We start from the raw sequence: 17,052 nt of genomic DNA on the forward strand, positions 1-17,052 counted from the left end.
AGAATAAATTATTAAATTAAATTTAATTATTAAACTATTTTATTTTATCCCTAATGAGCAAGCCTGGGGCGACGGTGGCAAGGGAAAAACTCCCTGGGATGGAATAAGGAAGAAACCTTGAGAGGAACCAGGCTCAGAAGGGAACCCATCCTCATTTGGGTGACACTAAACAGAAAATAATGTAACTGTAACTGATTAATGTCCTTTCTACAACAGAAATCAATGACCCATGAGGAACTATTAGGTCATTGTAGATTCTAAGGTCATTATAGACACTAATTCTTTGCTGGTGTGAAAGTCCCCAGGTGGCTCTGTCCATGGCTGTCTCTTGGTCCACACAGATCCATCCACAGCATCAGTGGGCACCACCAAGTGACCAGACTCTGACCAGGGGAAGTGCAGTGGTCACACTGGAAACTAGCAAACACTGGGAGCTCAGGAGTGGGGTGTATAGCTCGACAGAGAGAGAAAGAGAAAGATATTAAGTATGATTCTGATCATGTGATGTTTAAGGACAATGCAGATTATGTGTAAAGTGCAGGCAGGGACTCCGGCAAGACTAGCTATGACAGCATAACTAAAAGGGAGAGCCAGAAAGTGACAGACATGAAGGCTTCCCGGGACATAAAGCATCCAACCACTTCACAGTCAGCAAACCTGAGCGACTTGCGAGGGTGGTAAGGCGACAGCATCCAAACGTCCCAGTACACCAAACACTCTATGCCCATGAACCTTCCAGATCTGCTCCTTTACCTAAGAAAACTATATATTAAAAGCTTGACTAAACGAATGTGTCTTCAGCCTAGACTTAAACATTGAGACTGTGTCTGAATCCCGAACACTAATTGGAAGGCTGTTCCATAACTGTGGGGCTTTGAAAGAAAAAGCTCTGCCCCCTGCTGTAGCCTTTGCTACTTGAGGTACTACCAAATAACCTGCACCCTTTGATCGGAGTAGGCGTGGCGGATCATAAAAGACTAAAAGATCGCTCAAGTAGTGCTTTATAGGTCATTAACAGAATTTAATAATCAATTGACTGGGAGCCAATGTAGTGTGGCTAAGATAGGAGTATTGTGTTCATATCTTCTGGTTCTAGTTAGGACTCTAGCTGCTGCATTCTGGAGCTTGTGTATGCTCCTACTGGAACATCCAGAAAGTAAGGCATTACAATAATCCAACCTAGAGGTAACAAAAGCATGAAACTAATTTTTCTGCATCATGAAGTGGCATCATATTTCTTATCTTGGCAATATTTCTGAGATGAAAGAAGGCTACCTTAGTGATATTATCTACATGAGCTTCAGAGTCAATAATCACACCAAGATCTTTTACTGCTCGACAAGACGAAACCGAAAGACCATCCACCGTTACTCTGTAATCAGAAAGCTTACTTCTAGCTGCATGTGGTCCTAGTATTAGCACCTCTGTCTTGGCAGGAGGAAGTTAGTGGCCATCCAATGTCTAATGTCCTTTACATTTCTATCTTAATAAGCTGGTGTCTCTCATCTGACTTAGCTGAAACATATAGCTTTGTGTCGTCAGCATAACAGTGGAAGCTAATTCCATGTTTATGAATAATTGCACCAAGGGGTAGCATATAATAGGGAGAAAAGCAGTGGGCCTAAAACAGAACCTTGTGGAACACCGAACATAACCTTGGTATGCATAGAGAAGTCACCATCTAGATCTACAAACTGATAACGGTCAGTCAAATAAGACCTGAGCCAGGAGAGGGCTGTTCCTTTAACACCAACAACATATTCTAGCCTATCAAGTAGAATAGTGTGGTCAATGGGGTCAATAGCTGCACTAAGATCCAGTAGCACCAGTAGGGAGACACAACCCTGATCAGAAGCCAGTAACAGGTCATTGACCACTTTAACCAGTGCTGTCTCTGTGCTATGATGAGGCCTAAATCCTGACTGATACATTTCATAAATGTTATTTCTATGCAGGTATGAACATAACTGCTGTGCTTTTCTAGGATCTTGGAGATAAAGGGCAGGTTTGATATCGGTCTATAGTTAGACAGCTGACAGGGGTCGAGGTCAGGTTTTTAAATCAAGGGTTTGATAACTGCTAGCTTAAAAGATTTAGGCACGTAGAGAGTGCTAAGGGAAGAATTAATGATTTTTTAGAAGGGGTTTATTAGCTGCTGGGTAAAGGATCTAGAATGCAGGTTGAAAGTTTTGAAGAGGAAATTAGTGAAATTAGATCAGGCTCTTGAAGTGGAGTAAAGCATTCTAAGCTCTGATCAGAAATAGGTATATTATCTAAAGGATTATCTATCAAATAATTTGGTTTTAAGTAAATAGTCTGAATTTTTTGCCTGATATTGTCAATGTTTTCATTGAAAGTCATTGCTGCTGAATATAGATGGTGTGCACTTTTCTACAGTGGTTTTACTCCTAGCTAGTTTTGCTACAGTACTAAATAAAAATTTAGGATTGTTTTTGTTATCTTCAGTTAGGGCAGAGAGATACGCTGATCTAGCAGCACTAAGAGAATCTCAGAAGGTTTTCCTTCCACGCTAACTGAACCCATCACCAGCAGGGGGAGCTGTGGCTCTATTGCCCGGTCATCCTAACAGAAATATAAAATGAGATGTTTTCAAATGCAGCTAAGCCAACTATAGATACATTCATATGTATTATTTTGTCACATGGTTTAATCTAAAATGATCAGGGTTTATATAGGGTCCAGGCTTATAAAGATCGAAAAGACCAAACGGAGATAGCAATAAAAGTTGAGCCGCTAGTTCTAGTTCTTGTGTGTGCTGCAGCAGCCTGTACCTCAATACATAGCCTTACACTTGATGTGCAAGAAGTGTCTTGACCTTATAATTTGGGGGTAGGCTTTTCATTCATTTATTTATTTTCAGAAACTACTTTATCCTGCTCAGGGTTGAGGTAGTGGGAATACACCCTGGATAGGACAACAGTTGATCTCAGAGATATCCCACAAATGCATTCATACACTCATTCACACCGAGCATAGCCAGTTCACCTACTGACATGTTTTTATGACCTGGCAGGAAACCAGAGATCCTAGAGGACAGTAGCCTGAGCTCATGATTGATCAATGCACTAGAGACGTTGTTTCTTGAGTGTCCAGTAAATGTCAGGAAGTGTAGGGGATACCATCATTAGCCTGTAATATCAGACCCAGGATGGAACACAGCTCTGTGTCACAATCGTAACTCATTTTACTCATTCAGGTGTGATTTTATTTAGAAGAAAATCACAAAACCATCATAAAAAAAAAACAAATCACAAAAAAAAGGGCGGGAGGAAAATGTAAAAAGTTTCGTACCACTATGTTCAAAGTTTTCTTTTCTTTTCTTTTTTTTTCAAAGCATGGTGTTCGTTTTAGTGGGGGTTGCTTTATTTCTACCTCTCTACATATACGCTCATCACGTTTCAAGGGAAACCACCGCAAACCCCCTCACATGACAGCAAAACACTTTCACATTGACTCACAAATAACAATTAAATGAGTAATCATTCTTTTGCATAAAGATCCCAAAGCTTAGCCGTGCCTCGCACTCTCGATCGTGCCTACTACATAAGAGAGGGATGAATTAAGGATGATTTAAGGGAGAAGCTGCTATTTTTAGAGATGGCGTAAGTGCAAAAGGCCAACAGTCCTCTAAAGAGACTTCAGTGGCTGATTATGAAAAAGCTCCATTTCCTTCCTTCCACTTTAACTTTAACACTTGGATACGGGGTTTTTTTTTCCAGATGGTTTAGGGAAATTATAGGAATTAGATGATAAACCATCTGATGAAGATTCTCAGCCCTTTTGCAGGTGGTTTTGTTTCCTAGTGCAGCTCTTAAAAATGTTCTGCACTGTACATTTTAGTGATTTTCGAAGAACCAGAATTGAGAAACGCTAGTATACTGTAAGTCCAGACTGGAGCAAGTTCTTCACTCAGAGTAAAAAAAAAAAAAAACCCAAAACAAAACACCTCAAACCTTTTCTCTTAAACTGATTAAGAGGAAATTACTAAGGAGCTCATTTCATCTTGTATTGATCGTTGCGACTTACTATAATATTTAAGGTCCTTGTTATCCCGTCTGCAGTCACTTCATTGGCTCGCAATGCTCAGTGCTATTAATAGTCTGGCTCTGCAATGTATAGGTCAATTACTATCAACTTTACCGTCACAATTAAAACTCCACGGTGAGCAGGGATCCGCTCTCTACACCCCTGAACTCCATTTGACAAGCTGCATCCATTTCCAAAATTCGTCTTAAATCCTACTTGCACCTAGGGGCGTAAAACATCGACTTGTTTTATAGCGCAAAGTAAAAGTGCATGAAAGACTCAATGAAAATTATTGCCCCTTTTCACCAAACAGTTATAAGGCTATAAGGCGAACAAACAACTTTATTCCCCAAAGCATCAAATGTTAAAAATAAAAAAAAAGAAGCTAAAAATATATTAACTCTGATGTTATAGTTAGCTGTTATCAATCCACTAATCAAATGAAACATCCAAATTGATCTTTTAATTCACAAAATTGATGAAAGTTTAATATCCATCATTAGAAAAGAACCACAAATGCTAAGCAGAAATTGGATTGGTGTGATGTTTGCCCTTGAACTTGTGCATTCTTACTGTTTATAATAGGTTATTGTGTCTTGGAAAATACTTTGTATATTATATTATCTACTACTGTGGCTACTGTGCCAAGATGAAAAAGAAGAGAGCGAGAGAGAGAGAGAGGGAAGAAAAAAAAAAGAGAAAGAAATGAAGGCATTCGTGCATGGCTGTGCTTGTGGGCTACAAGGTAATCTGGCGGGAAAGTAGGGTCGTGAGTTTGTTTGCTTTAGGCTCTGCTGCACTTAACCACAAATACATAATAGATTCTTGGCGCTCAAAAGCTAGTCTTGCACTTCAAAGTGCCTCTGTTTTGCACCCAGACCTGCAAAAAAAAAAACATACAGCAACCCACGCTGTTGCTCACACACCTCTATGGAGTCACTCATCATCTCTGAAAGGCCCCCAGTGTTTCACATGCCTGGCTGAGGAAAAGTTGGGTACATTATGTTGCATTAACTCAATCTCACACCAGTAATCTCAAGCTGCCATCAATCAGCCCACCTGCTGTTGGTGAATTCGGATGATCTGAAGCATTACAAGCCAACTGAGGACATTTCTGAACAGAATTATGTGTTAAGCATCAGTGATAACCAAACGAGCAAGGCCTGTGCGCCTGAGTGTAGCTCAGATCAGGTGTCTACTTCCTGTTTCTGTCTTAACCATCATGGTTTTATTTCTCCGAACACTGAGCTAGCCTGGCAATGAAGCAGACTTTCCTAAGCCATCACCTATTGATTTTACTCTTGCGATATTACTCAAGTTTCTGTGATTTTTCCATTTTCTTGTGGGTTTCGTGCTTTTGGAGATTTTTTTGTTTTTTTGTTGTTGCTGTTTTTTTTTTTTTTTTTACCACTGATCTGAATGTACAACAAACTAACATTTGATTTGATTTGATTCTTAGACAAAACATGAAGGCTGACACTGAAATGAAGCTGTTCCTTGTTGCTTATTTCAACAGCAAATGTTTTTTCCTTTACCTTAAGGAGCACTGGCACCTACAGTATAAAAGTGATCTCTAGAAGCCACCACATGCACCTTGTCATGTAAAAAAAGACACATAGTCAAGTTACAAACGATCATAATGTGACCCCCAGAGACAGGAAAATGTACCTTTTTCCTAAACATGTAAAGATTTCCTTGTGTTATCCTTCAGGAAAATTCATAGAATGAATATTCATTCATTCTTATTTGTCCTTTGAAAGGTTTTAAGGTAAAATGAGTTCATTGGTATTTTTTAGTAACGAAGTAAAATGATTATATTTCTTCCTCTCCTAGTAGCCGCAATCCAAAATGATTAGCCTGTGACTAGCCGTGGTCACAGGCTTTGAGAGTTTTTGTACTTTACTTGAGTTTTTATATTTCTGTCAACTTTCACTTCACTACTTTTTTGAAACAAATTCTATACTTTTACTCCGATACATTTTCTGTTCGGCATTTTCGTTACTTACTACAAAAAAAAAAAACAACCTGTGTACAAATTTGCGGTAAAGGAAGTTTGTGGTTAGTGATGACTTTAGGCTTTGTCCACATGTAGCTGGGTATTTTTAAAAACAGAGATTTTTCAACTTTGTTTTTCTTTAAAATTCTGAAAATTTAAAATATCTTTGTCCACATTAAAACGCAAAACGCCCTGTCAAAATGCTGTCAGGAGCCTAGCCAATCAGAAGCCTAGACAAAACTTTATTACCGGTTCCGGTAGTTTAACAACAATGGTGCGTTGTGTGAAACCGATGCCCTTGACATTTTATTAAAATTGTATTATAGAATGTAGAAGTCCGACCGGGCCTCACCCAAAACCGCCATCGCTGTGTGCGTTGTCGGAGTTTTGTACATAGCAGCAGTTAGCTTCGTATAACATTCCGGCCCTCTGTTCATTACCATAATGTGTGAGTAACTGCACGTGTATGTGCATAAATGTAAAAAGTCCAGTAAACAACGTTAACACAGTCAGTAGTTTACGCAAGTCTGCTATTGCACAAAATATCTTCATAAACAAAGCTCTGAAAATCACGGAGACCAGCACACAGGCAATGATGTCAATTCATCAAAATCTCCATTTCCCCCGTCCACACAACACCACTGATAATGGTGAGTTTTGGAAAATCTTCACTTTGGAAGGAGTTTTCCAAAATCTCAGTTTTCAACCACCTCAAACTGCATTAGCATGTGGACGAAAGGTCAAAACACAGAGAATCTCCCTTCTTAAAAATCCCCGGCTACGTGTGGACATGGCCTTAGTTACAAGAGCACATGTATGGAAACACTGATACTGTACACTTCATTACAATACAGTTCCAAAGGCCTCTTCTTTCTTTCATGCAAGTCTTATTTTTTGGTGGTGCACTTATTGAGAAATTTAAGAAAGAAAGCAATACAGAATAAAATTCATAATTCTCCAAATTATTCCTTTTTTTAAAAAAAATTTACTTCTACTTTTACTTTCCATACTTGAATACATTCATGACAATACTACTTTTGATACTTAAGTACAGTTTAAGTACAGTTCAGATACTTTAAGACTTTTACTCAAGTAGAATTATAATGGCTGACTTTAACTTTTACTTGAATCATTTTCTAACCTGTATTTTTGGCTTTTGGGTACTTTATACAACACTGCCAGCATGACAATGCCCGTGCACAAAGCGAACTCCGTGAAGACACGGCTTGACAAAGACGGTGTAGAAGAACTCCTGCACAGAGCCCTGACTCTGACTCTGGTCCAACTGAACACCTTTGGGATGAACTGGAACACTGACTGATTTTTTCTTCCTAGCACCAGCATGCTATTTCTGTCGTTTAAAGAGGAACTGTCATGAAGATTTTAACGCTTTTTAACGCTATTAATACAGATCAGTTGCCCTTAGACAGTGTTTTAAATAATTACATGAAAAATAGCACCACCACTGAAAACACTGTCTGGCATCCTTGCTGTTTAGCATATTTCATCATCCCTATTGAAAGTGGTGAGACTCCAGTCCACAGCCAGCTACCATTTCCCTCTGAGAGAGGGTTCGACATAGAATTCCTTATACTAGAACCACCAATGATCCCATTTCAACCGGTTGCTTTAACATCATTTACTAGCAGGAGACAGTAGTACACTACAGATGAAGAGACAAAGGTTCATTTTAAAAGAAAATAAGGGGTTTCAATCAATGTTCCTTTCTTCTAAAGGTGGTCTAACATATCGCTCCAGAATCTTCCACTGGTGTTCAACCAGCTCTGATCTGGTGACTGTGAAGAGCATTAGACATGATTTTCATCCTCATCAAACCATTCAGTGAGTCATGTGGATGACCTGCAAGAGGGCACAGGGCTGTCAGGTAGAAATGTTAGTGGCTTCATTCATCATGGAGAAGACTTTTAGCTCCAGGCAAGGAGTGATGTAGGAGTAGAAGGAGAAGAAGAGGCCACCCATACATTACAGCACAGTGGAATTCTTTTCTTCACATATCCCAAATGAGGAGGTTGGTGTCAAAGCACAGGGGCAGTTATAACGCAGCGCCCCGGAGGAAGGAGGGTTGAGGACCTTGCTCGAGGGCCCAGCAGTGGCAGTTTGGCATTGCTAGGGCTTGAAGCTCGATCTTCGGATCAACAACCCAGAGCCTTAACCACTTGAGCCACACCTTTACATACAGCTGCACTGCATAGAATTATTTATTTCATACAGTCATTTTCATAGTGTTTCAACACATGCTGCTTTTTTTACTGCTCCTACAATTCCAAAATGGCGTCGATGTCATCTGGTGTCAAGACGTCTCTGACCACACATTGTTTGATTTTTTTGACTTCCTCTATTTATTCTACTTTTACATCTGGCACTATACACTGAAATGTTGACCTTCAGCTGCTCTGTCTTCGTGGGTTGCCAGAGCAGATCATTCGATCCGCATATTTGAGGTTTTAATGTCGGATGTCCTTCTTAATGCAACCCTCTAGGTTTGGGCCCAGTACTGATAGCTCATTCTATCTATCTGTCTGTCTGTCTATCTGACTATCTATCTATCTATCTATCTATCTATCTATCTATCTATCTATCTATCTATCTATCTATCTATCTATCTATCTATCTATCTATCTATCTATCTATCTATCTATCTATCTATCTATCTATCTACACCTTCTGTGACTGGGTTGGTTTCCTGTCTGGGGATCGAACCCAGGCTGTGGCAGTGAGAGCACCTTCACACCGATGATATCACTTTACCTGTTACTTTTTGCTTTACTCTGGATATTACAAAGATTTTCTGATTTGTAGCATCCTTGTAATGTGTTGTGTCTTATTTTACTGATGAATCAGCTTCCTTTGGCAATCCTGCAACCGTGACTTCTTTATATACCATGTGGCTGGCATGTCACTTCTCACTGTCTGTCTGAAAAGAAGAAGAAAAAAACCCCATAGATTTGACCACTCATGCAGGAGATATTTAAGAAAAACTTCTTTTTTTTTTTTCGTGGCATAAAAAATGACAATTTTTAAAATGATACACTAAACCTCTGAGAAATCATGGGTAATATTAGACTAATATTTATACATTATTATTAACTAATAATTCTACAGAATTCTGCTTTAGAGGCTGTTACTGAACTGCAGTCTTCTTTCTTTTAAAATGTAAAATGATCTTTTATCAAATATATAATGATAATTATATATGATTATGATTATATATAAAATTAAAATTATATTAAAAATTATATTATTAATTAAAAATTCATTATATATAAAATTATCTATTATCAAATTTATAATAATATAATTAATATAATCATACCAAAGTCAGTCTTATATATATATATATATATATATATATATATATATATATATATATATATATATATATATATACATACATATATATATAAAAGGTACATTGTCAGTCAACTACAATGCAATGTGTAATAGATATCCAGTGAGCTGGTGATGTGTAGAAATGTAACATAGGACTGGTTTGGTTTTAGTACAAAAAAAAAATACAGTATTTTCTGATGATGTCTAGAAACTGGTCAATAAAATCAACCCTGTGCATGAGATTATACATGAAGTGTGATTTCTATACAAAAAAACTCCTTGGGTGATTTAAGTTAAAGCCAAAAATTGTGCAGATTCTTCTCCAACCCACTGATCAGCAAGAGCCGTTACAACATCGAGGAATCCCTTGGACATGGAGTATAATATTTCAACCATGGTACATGTTATAGTCTTGCGTCATCAGTCTAGTCAACTTCAGTTTACTGGAAAAATGATTCAACCTGATTAAAACAAGTTAGCAATACAAGTCATTTCAGCGCCACGGCTAGTCACAGGCTAATCATTTTGGATTGCGGCTAGTAGGAGAGGAAGAAATATAATCATGGAACATTTTTACACAGCAGGTCCTTCACATACTGTATTTGACCGCTATAGAAAAATAACCTTGTTCTAACAGTGACCAAGCTAACATGCTAAGTCAGGTCATGTTCTGTCTGCGTTCTCAGCTCAGCCTTAGACTCCTCCTAAAAAAGAAAAAAAAAAAAGTTTGTCGGCGTGTCTCTCAGGCCACATGGCTGTAAAGCCTTCAGCGATTGGTTGATGCTGCAGACTGTTTTGCCCTTATTTGGAAACGTATGTGCCAAGACCAATGTGAATGATCATTTTAAAGAAGCGGTGAACAGAGAATGAGGACATTATCCTGCGTTTCACACATTCGCTGTTGCACAAGGCACGCACACACACACACAAACACACACACACACACATACGTCACAGCAGCGAGAAAGTTTAGAGCGGCCATTTTGGAAATAAGCAAGCCTTCGTATGAATTACGATCTGTTTTTAGTGTACTAAGCAAAAAGTAAGGGTATAAAGCAGGAGAGATGAAGTGAGAGGGAGGGGAAGTAGCTGCTGACCCTGATAAGGTCTATCAGTTTAGCCAGAGTGGCCTTTTCTAGTCAGCCAATGAGGTTGCAACCGAGGCAGTGATCATATCCTCTCTGACACTGCTGGTGGTAGTGCCCACACACACACACACACACACACACGCAAACTGGCGCCCTAAATCTTCTCACACTAATATGTGCCATAAACATACTTATGCTTTTTTTTTTGTATAACACAATTTATTTTTACATAAGCATTTTTAGTCTAGAAATCATCTGATTCTCTCATTCTTTCAAGTCAAAGACCAGAGACGCGGTTCAGCATCAGTTTGCTAGTGCACACTTTTCCTCGCTTGTTTTTAAGCTAAAGAGCTGATCGTTAGTATTAATAATAAAAAAAAAATGTCTTCATAAGTCTAACTGCACTTGCAGGCAGGAAATGCACGAATGAAAGGCCGGAAATGTACAACCGCACCCCCTATAGTGCCTGAATGACGCTTATCGAACAACACCTGAAGGCACTCTTTTACCAAAAACAGATACAGATTTGCTGTCATTTGTTTTTAAAATTAGTAGCAGCAAGTAATCTTATACTACAGAGCATATCTCCACGTCAAAAGCAGACACATAAAGCCGGCGCTTGCATGCCTCATTTGTGTAGAGCGGTTTGCAATTAACTTTAGGGAGCCCTCTCAACTGAAACTCGATGGTCATCTGCATATTTGGTAGCACTGTAGTAGAAAACTTGTAGGTCAGCAGTGTGCAAATGTGTCATAGCGAAACCAAACAGGACGAGACTCAGCGCTCGTGGCAAGATCTCATCTCTCTCTCTCTCTCACCACACCTTTTTCCACCCGACTTTTGTGCTAAAGCTGTACCACTTTGACCACACACACACACACACGCCTGCACACATACATCACACACACACACATCCTTAAGAGGACCTTTCATTAACCTACTCATTAATAAAGATAATAAATGCTACGTCTTAACCTCGGTATCCAAAAGGAAACTGTTTAGTGTTTTTATTTATTTATTTATTTTTTATTAAAGCTGCAGGATATTTTTATTATGTAAAAAGTCCTATTCCTTATGGGGATCAGTCAGATGTGGCCACAGTGTGCAAGGTGTCAGATCTATTTAAGATAGAAAAACATGCCCCCCCCCCACACACACACACTGAAAAACCAAAAAAAAACTCCCCACCTTAACCCACACCTTGTCAGGGCAGTGTTGCCATGGTTACAGGAGAGAGTATTCTCATAGGGAAGGGGGAAATGAAACCTTGCATGGCCTTGTTCCAGATTCAGAGCAAGAGAATAAAAAAATTACACCAAAAATAAGCAAATAAGCTATTTGAGGGACGGAATTCGGACCCACAGATCTGTCCATCAGTCCTATTTTTAACGCTGTCTCTTAATGCCGATCGAACAGGAGCGATTGAGCATCAGAGAAGGGGCACAGGAAGTCAGAAACATCATGAGACAATCTGCTTTTCTTCCGAAAGCCTACAAGGACCATTAGAGGACGTTTGTTTTCTATTACATTCGTTTCGTTTTTTTTTCACGCTCTGTTTTCGAGCTCGTAGTGACTAAAAGAACGAAAGGTTTTTTTGTGTGAATTTCCCCGTTGAACTTTTTGTGGTTGACCCATCCCCCCCCCCCACTTCCCTCTGTGCTCGCTCGCTCTGTCGCGCTTCACTCTCATGCTCGTGTCTCTTAGGGTCGAGGCCTTACCAAACCATAGCTGTCCTGAATATGGCTTGAGAATCACACTATAGAGAATCGAGGATGTGATGACATAGGTCAGTTCAGACTGTGCAAAGGTTTAAAAAAAAAAAAATCCCAATCACTGAAGATTTAGTTTTCTACAGATCTTAACAATACAACGTTAAAGCGCACAAGGTCATCTGTTGCTCCATCTGAACCAGAGGAGAACTCATCACGGTACACCTGATAGTGTTGCTATTCTGTTTGGAAAATTGGTAGATAGGGAACTGTGATATTTGATGTCAGTTCAGCGCCTCACACAGGAAATCACACAGTCGAGTGAGTTGTTCTGCAGCAGGGCACTTCCTGTGCTAGATCTGATCATGTTCGCGACCTTTCTCTGAATAAGCTGAGCTACTTTGAAAAGAGCACCGAGTTTACGGTCACAGAACTTAACGCAGACAATCGGCGTTGTTGTTTTATTTTTTTTTAATTTATAGCAATAAGCAACCTGTCGTGTACGTGAGAAATGAAAGAAAAGTAAAACAAGTGACGGGCCATCACGAGGCACCAGACAGCTTTAACGCGCTCGGGTGTAGCTCCTACACGTCTAGATGATACAAGTCTAACGTCTAAACGTACAAGATGATAAAAAACCCTGGCGCGAGCTCCATTTCTAGCTCTTATAAGGGTTCAGGGTTGAGATTTGAAAGCCGTAGTTTACGATTTACATCATTTCCATCCTCATTAAACTAGTCCCTGTGCAGTAATTTCCATCTAAGTGGAAAAAAAATCAGCCTCCCACAGCATCACAGAGCCACTGTGTTGTTTCCTTTAATTTGTCACCAATCTGTATAGGATTGCCACGTTGAATAGCTTCTTATCTGTTCATAAAGCTAGACCTAACCCGCTAGGATGATAGGTGGAACCCTTTTCCTGTGTATATGTGTAACAGGATAATCTTCAGCTGGTTAAAGACTGTATTTGCTGCTTTTCTGATAACAAAACCCTTCTGGTGTATCCCCCAATCCTTTACAAATACCCTCTTTATGATGCTGAAGGGTGCTACATTTTTTATTTTCTTTAAAAAAGTATGTAAAACGTCTACATATAGATTTTTTTTGTGTGAAGTAGCTTAATAAGTTTAAACCAACTAAAATCATGTCAGATCTTTTGAGAGTGATATAGCAAGCAACAAATATATCAAGGGATAATGCTTTAAAAAGAAGAAATAACCCAATCCTTTAACTAACTAATGAGTAATTGCTAAGCTTTCTAGTAAGAGTCTCCAAACCTAGTACTTATTAATTTGCCAATTTTATTCCACAGAAATCTCCCAGCTCTATCAAATTGTGAGGTGATCTCCTGGGCACAGCCCTTTTCAAAGCCATTCCACAGCTTTTTGCTAGCATTTAGATCAGCGCTCTGACTAGGCCGCTCCAAAACTCTGATCTTCTTCTTCTGAAGGCATTGCTTTGTTGACTTTGATGGGGTTTTTGGATTGATGCTTGAAGGTCAGCTGTCTAAAAGAGGCCTTGTCCCAAAACAGAGTCAGTATGTCCCTTGTTCTTGGCTAGAATCCCAGTCTCAGGTGAATAGATGCAGAAGCACAGAATTATACTACCACCACCATGCTTCACTGTGGGGATGTGGGTATGCTTTGGGCTTTTGCTTTTAGAATTATGCACCAAAATTCTACCTTGGTCTCATGGTTTGGAATGATATTTAGAAAGGCTTTTTTGTGTGTCAGTGAGAAAGGGCTTTCATCTAGTCCTCCTACCCTAAAGCCCAGACACATGAGGAACATGAAAGATAGTTGTCACACACAGGAAGTAACCAGTATTTGCCCCCCGTACCTTTAATAGATCTCTTGGCAGCCGCACTGATAAATTTTCTTCTTGTCTTTTCATCAGTTTTTGAGGGACATCCTGTTCTTGGTAATGTCACTATGGTGCTTGCTGATGATATCTGCACGGTACGTCCAATGTTCTGAACATTTATTTGTGACCCTTTCCACATCGAGGTCCCATACATGCTTTGTAAAGAGCATGGCTCCAGCAGTCAGATCAAACCCAAGCAGATGTCCTACAGAAACAGCTGATCTTTATTCGGGGGTTCATTTTTGTTAATGAAAGGTGTATGATAAATTCCTTTCGAGCTTGAGTTTGAATGTGATTGGCTAATTTTGAGTACAGTCACATGCTCCATTATGAAAAGGTGTGCACACTTTGTTGCACAACCATTGTTATTACACATTTGTCTTTTTCTTTTCCATTCAAAAAAATTGCTTCACTTGGATTTCATTTGTTGCAAGACAATTATTTGATATTATTTTATCTCGGATGTCGCAAAAATCATTTAACAGGGGTGTGTAGGCTTGTTTTTAAACACATCCACTTTATATACATTTTTAATCAATTTCCACACAACCAGTCAATCAATCAATCAATCAATGAATAAAAAAATAAATAAAATTAACTACGTTATAAATAAATAAATAAATTAAAAAATAAATTACAAAAATAATACATAAATAAATAAATAAATAAATAAATAAATAAATAAATAAATAAATAAACAAACACAGAAATAAATAAATAAATAAATAAATAGCTTTAACTGAACTGTCTTTTATAGCAAAACCTTTCTTACAAAAACTCTCACAGGGAAAATTCATCTTAGTAGCTACTTGATCTTCACATGTGAAATGTACAGTTTAGAAATTCCCTTTGTTATCTGTGCGTTAGAACCTTGCAGCTCGGTGAATATTTCCGCAGGTGGACACACAACCATGGAGCAACCATTGTCCAAATTCCCACGTACTTCCCACTAACACATCTGCACTGGTTGACTTATCGCTTCCCACTTACCATTTTCAGAGGCTTACTTCAACATTTCCTCACTGTGTTGCAAGTATTAAGCAACGGCCTGGGTAAAGTGAAACAGCATGTAAAGAGAACAGAGAACAAAAGAATTGTGTGCAAAGATAACTGCAGTGCGAAATGGCTGGATGAAATGAAAAGCCACTCAACCAACACATACGCAGGAGCATAAAGTTAGCGAATCACTTGTGTGGTTTTAAAAAATGACTCTTTAAGGTTCCATATATTGCTTCAATACAATATCTGACTACAACCTGTAGATCATATTTATACTAAGGATACTTCATATTCAGACTATGTTCATCATTGAACCTGGGCATGATCTCACATTTTATAAATAAATTAGCATTTAAATGGAGTGAAATGATGCAAAAACCCAAGTTGAGAAGAAAGATCTAGAACTTTAGGAAGGTAACGTCCATGAGTTTTAGGTGTGTCGCTTTGGACTAAAATTCACCCAACTTTCTTGCGATACGCGGGTTAGCAAATTAGAAAGCACCAAAAAAGAACCACATTAAACTTCCACAGGCTTGAATAAGTATCGATATTAGCATTTTGCACAGGCCAAGACAAGGAAAAAAGTGAAAGAAGTACTGAGAAAAGAACGACAGCAAGGCTGTGACTGTTAAACCTCTTCCTGTGTGGTTAAGACACCACGTGGCCAAGAAGTTTAAAAGGAGCGCTTCTCCTCTACTAGATCCATTCCTACTCGGGACGAAGACAGCGAAGACTCTGGTAAGCCCGAGGGACAAGAAGACACTGAAAAGAAAAAGAAAAGAGGCTCCACTGGGTATTTCTTACACAGGTATGGTATATAACTGAGACTGAGAATATGACTTAATTGATTAAATTTGGACAGAATTTGGCGCTAGAATTTGTTGAATTTTAAAAAACTTTTAAAAAGTGTTAATTTTATCGTCTATCTATCTATCTATCTATCTATCTATCTATCTATCTATCTATCTATCTATATATATATATATATATATATATATATATATATATATATTTTTTTTTTTAATGATGTTTAAATAAATATTAGAGTTGAATGCGTGGTTCTGTGCAAAAAAACAAACGAAAAAATGTATTTATGCATTTGATATTCACTTTTAATGACTTTGGAAATTTAAAACCAAATTCTTTACATTTATAAAAAATTATTTCATTAATGTATAATGTCTGTAATATTTACTAATTGACTTTGTCATTTTTATCATATGTTTTATTGCCGGCAAGTCTCACGTAACACGACGTTTTGTTACAGTCACTTCCTGTTATCTGAAATGCGGCAAATTATTACTTTCTTATTTTATTTTCTTCTATCCGTCACAGTATGCTTCTTCGTAATGTAAATAAAGTAAAGTAAAGTATACTTACGTCCGTGTTGTACGGTCGTAGAAAAATATGTCTAGCCTTCGACGTTTTACATCGGCTCGCTAGAAACAGCTTACTCATCCCGATAAAGATGGCCGCCATACTCGGTGTGAGCATAGCGTGGGGGGGGGGGGGGGAGGAAGGTTAATCATGTCTTTTATTTCAGTAAAAAATAACATTTGCATTGTGTAGCACGTAGACATAGATGCGGCTGATTTCAGTTCTGTTGGTGTTTGCGTACTTTTCAACTTTATGCGGACAAACTTTGATCTTTGAAAGTTCTGACTGATTTTTTCTTTTTGTTGCTGTCTCAAATAGAGGTCTTTGATAAACAAACGAGACGTAAACGTAAAAATAAATAAATAGAGAAAGGTTTGAAAAAGAGTTGAAGTGAAGAGTAACAGTTTGGGTGTGGTTTACACAGACAGCTGTCAATGTGTTGGAAGTGTGTGTGTGTGTGTGTGTGTGTGTGTGAGGGGGAGGGGTGTCTTAACCACTAACTCTACAGGTGTAACTCAGATGAACAGAGGACTTGGAGATGGCTGCGCTTGGGAAGTACAGTGCAGTCATCCATAAAGTAGAAAGCACTACTAAACCCCTCGCCACAGTGTAGTGTTTCCTAC

This window comes from Hemibagrus wyckioides, linkage group LG28 (genome assembly GCF_019097595.1).
Source record: "Hemibagrus wyckioides isolate EC202008001 linkage group LG28, SWU_Hwy_1.0, whole genome shotgun sequence".
Lineage (NCBI taxonomy): Eukaryota > Metazoa > Chordata > Actinopteri > Siluriformes > Bagridae > Hemibagrus > Hemibagrus wyckioides.